We start from the raw sequence: 4,179 nt of genomic DNA, 5'->3' as shown, positions 1-4,179 counted from the left end.
AGGAGCTAAGCTTTACCTCCTTGCAGATGTGGGCAGGGCTAGAGAGAGTGAGGTCAGTGACATCGGTTTAACTGGGTCTCTCTCATGCACTTGCATGAAATACTCGCACAACAAAATACGGTTGACATTAAAATGAATATGGTGAATAGAATTGTGTTGTATTTAAGATGGGATCTCCCTAGGATTTCAGGTGATAAGTACAGGTAGGGGAGAAAATTAATGGATCATACTAGGTATAAATGATCCTAGTATCTTTATCTATTTAGATTTTGATCTCATATAAACCCCATGCCATGCATTTAAAAAAGAGAACAACGTGGGAGATACAAAGTAAAAATCAATCAGAAGCTCAAAGAAGCTGACTTTATCTCCGCTTACCGCGTATCATGTGATCACCAGTCATGTGACCAATACAACTTTAACCCCCTTTCCACCCCAACACACTTTCACACTGGACAGGAATCAAACTCTCATCTGCCTAGGCTTCTACTAGCAGCAGGCCTCAAAGCTGAAAAAGTGACTGTTTCAGAGCTTGCTTGGCAGAGCGAGGGCTGGCCAAAAATAGTGTTTTCTGTGAACATTTTTTGAAAAAGATGAGGGGGAAAAAAATGTCTGAGTTTTTCCGTAGAAACTTGGACCTTTTCGTCCAAAGGAAATGAAAGAATTTTGGAGGTTGGGGTTTTGTTTTCTTCTCTTTTTCTCCTTTTTTCCCCTTGGAAAAGAGCGGGCGGGGGGGCAGGGAAGGAGAAGAATGGGGGAAGACCCTACAATTTTTCATTTTGATTCAGATCACATTGAATGTTTTCATTTTGTTTGGATGAAATGTTTTGAGAAATACCAAATTTGTCCATGAAAGGGTCATACGACATGCCCATTTCATCTCCCTCCCTCCCACCCCTTCCAGCTTTTTGATGATAAAATGTCGACGAGCTGTAGACGTGGAACAGTCCAAAGGCAAAGGACCCTACGCTTTGTATCATAGACAAGTAGGGCTGGGAGGGACCTCCAGAGTCAGCCAGTCCATCCCCCTGCACCAAGGCAGGATGAAGTATACTTTCAGGGAATTTCAGAGATGGAGCCGATTCTCCGCTCACATTGGTTTAATACTGATTTCACTCGACTAGCGTCAGTGGAGTTGCACCGGATTTACGCCTAGTAAGGGCGTTCAGCAGGCCTGTGGTCTGTGCTTAGTTTCAGTTTCGATACTAAAATGGGGTTATTACTTTAGGATGGGAGTTTCATTTTCCCCCATAACACTTTTTATTAGAGAGGCTCCACACTGGAACCCCAAATCTAAGCACCCCACACTCTGAAGGAAGTTTAGATCAAGGTCTATACTTTGCAGCTGGTCTGTAGTGGGGAGAACCAAAGCCCTGAATGTGAACAGCCTACACTTTGGATCTGGATTCCAAAAAGAGCTCAATCCTCAATTTATTTATTTTTTTAATTAAGGATTTTGTCAATACAGAGAGAGACAAAAAGAGAAAAAGCTTAAAAGCAACAAACCGGTAGCCTACGAGCTGAAAGGATCTCAGAAACAGCCCTGCGGGACTGAAAATGATTAAGGCACCTTCCAAGGTGGAGTAGTCTGTTCTCACACGTACTGAGAAATATATGCAGAGCTTTTCAAACTGGCATTCAAGCTGAAGAATGAAGACAATAGCATGCAGTAACCCAGCTCAGAGAGAGGCAATTTGGTTTCTACCACTCTGGGTCTGGTTAGGGAGTGCAAAGGGTTCAGGGCTAGATTCTGATCTCAGTTCCGCTGATGTCAATTCGGAATAACTCTGTGTCGTCTTATAAAACTGCATAATTTTAAAGCCAGTCTTGTATGTTGAGGGGGCCTGGCTCCTGATTTTTGAATGTTTGGGGTTGGCAGCACGGGGCGATGAGGAGGGAGTGTTGAATGCCATGACCTTGTACACGCTAATTCCACCACAATTGGAGCTGCACCAGTAGTCGCAAAGTTGGGGAGGTTTAAGGGGGTGGAAAAACCTGCTGTGGCTAAAGGGGTGTGTCTGATGAGCACAGGGGAGATGAGTTTGTTACAGCCCCAGCCAGGGAGCAATTGCTCTTTAGCTCAAGCGACAGCAACTCATACTCTTCATCTCTGAGGTCCCCAGTTGACACCCTGGTGCATCAGGCAAGATGGTGGCTGTCATGCCTTTACACGCGCGCAGAATCATGTGCTCTTGCAGAATCATGCAGTGCCTGGAACTGCTATCCATGCAAAGAGGGGGAACGATTCTGATCATAGCAAATGGACAGTAGTCAAAAGCAGACAGGCCTGCATTATATCTGCTTGCCAGCTTCCTGCATGCTGGGTTGTGCTTGCCTTGAGTCAGCAGAGTGGGTAGTGCCCTCTTTTGTTTTGAGCCAAAAGCATCACGAGCTTTGCCTGGCTGTTGTACATGAGCTCTGGGTAGTGTCAGTTTTGCCTACCCCCTTTCTGTCTCCGCTGCTTGTTGCAGAATCCCATTCTGCCCTTGTCAGCCCCTAGGGTTGCACTTGGAGTTGCAGTTAGCAAGAGATGTTAAGAGTAACAAGAAGGGTTTCTTCAGGTATGTTAGCAACAAGAAGAAAATCAAGGAAAGTGTGGGCCCCTTACTGAATGAGGGAGGCAACCTAGTGACCGAGGATGTGGAAAAAGCTAATGTACTCAATGATTTTTTTGCCTCTGTCTTCACGAACAAGGTCAGCTCCCAGACTGCTGCACTGGGCAGTACAGCATGGGGAGAAGGTGACCAACCCTCTGTGGAGAAAGAAGTGGTTCGGGACTATTTAGAAAAACTGGACGTGCACAAGTCCATGGGGCCGGATGCGCTGCATCCGAGGGTGCTAAAGGAGTTGGCGGGTGAGATTGCAGAGCCATTAGCCATTATTTTTGAAAACTCATGGCGATCGGGGGAGGTCCCAGATGACTGGAAAAAGGCTAATATAGTGCCCATCTTTAAAAAAGGGAAGAAGGAGGATCCGGGGAACTACAGGCCAGTCAGCCTCACCTCAGTCCCTGGAAAAATCATGGAGCAGGTCCTCAAGGAATCAATTATGAAACATTTAGAGGAGAGGAAAGTGATCAGGAACAGTCAGCATGGATTCACGAAGGGGAAGTCGTGCCTGACTAACCTAATTGCCTTCTATGATGAGATAACTGGCTCTGTAGATGAGGGGAAAGCAGTGGATGTGTTATTCCTTGACTTTAGCAAAGCTTTTGATACGGTCTCCCACAGTATTCTTGCCGCCAAGTTAAAGAAGTATGGGCTGGATGAATGGACTGTAAGGTGGATAGAAAGCTGGCTAGATCGTCGGGCTCAACGGGTAGTGATCAATGGCTCCATGTCTAGTTGGCAGCCGGTTTCAAGCGGAGTGCCCCAAGGGTCGGTCCTGGGGCCGGTTTTGTTTAATATCTTTATTAATGATCTGGAGGATGGTGTGGACTGCACTCTCAGCAAGTTTGCAGATGACACTAAACTAGGAGGCGTGGTAGATACACTAGAGGGTAGGGATCGGATACAGAGGGACCTAGACAAATTAGAAGATTGGGCCGAAAAAAACCTGATGAGGTTCAACAAGGACAAGTGCAGAGTCCTGCACTTAGGACGGAAGAATCCCATGCACTGCTACAGACTAGGGACCGAATGGCTAGGTAGCAGTTCTGCAGAAAAGGACCTAGGGGTCACAGTGGACGAGAAGCTGGATATGAGTCAACAGTGTGCTCTTGTTGCCAAGAAGGCTAACGGCATTTTGGGCTGTATAAGTAGGGGCATTGCCAGCAGATCGAGGGACGTGATCGTTCCCCTTTATTCGACATTGGTGAGGCCTCATCTGGAATACTGTGTCCAGTTTTGGGCCCCACACTACAAGAAGGATGTGGAAAAATTGGAAAGAGTCCAGCGGAGGGCAACAAAAATGATTAGGGGTCTGGAGCACATGACTTATGAGGAGAGGCTGAGGGAACTGGGATTGTTTAGTCTCCAGAAGAGAAGAATGAGGGGGGATTTGATAGCAGCCTTCAACTACCTGAAGGGGGGTTCCAAAGAGGATGGAGCTCGGCTGTTCTCAGTGGTGGCAGACGACAGAACAAGGAGCAATGGTCTCAAGTTGCAGTGGGGGAGGTCCAGGTTGGATATTAGGAAAAACTATTTCACTAGGAGGGTGGTGAAACACTGGAATGCGTTA

Source organism: Chrysemys picta, chromosome 16 (genome assembly GCF_011386835.1).
Source record: "Chrysemys picta bellii isolate R12L10 chromosome 16, ASM1138683v2, whole genome shotgun sequence".
Taxonomy (NCBI): domain Eukaryota; kingdom Metazoa; phylum Chordata; order Testudines; family Emydidae; genus Chrysemys; species Chrysemys picta.
The sequence above is the reverse complement of the archived record's forward strand: the minus strand, read 5'-3'. Positions refer to the sequence as shown.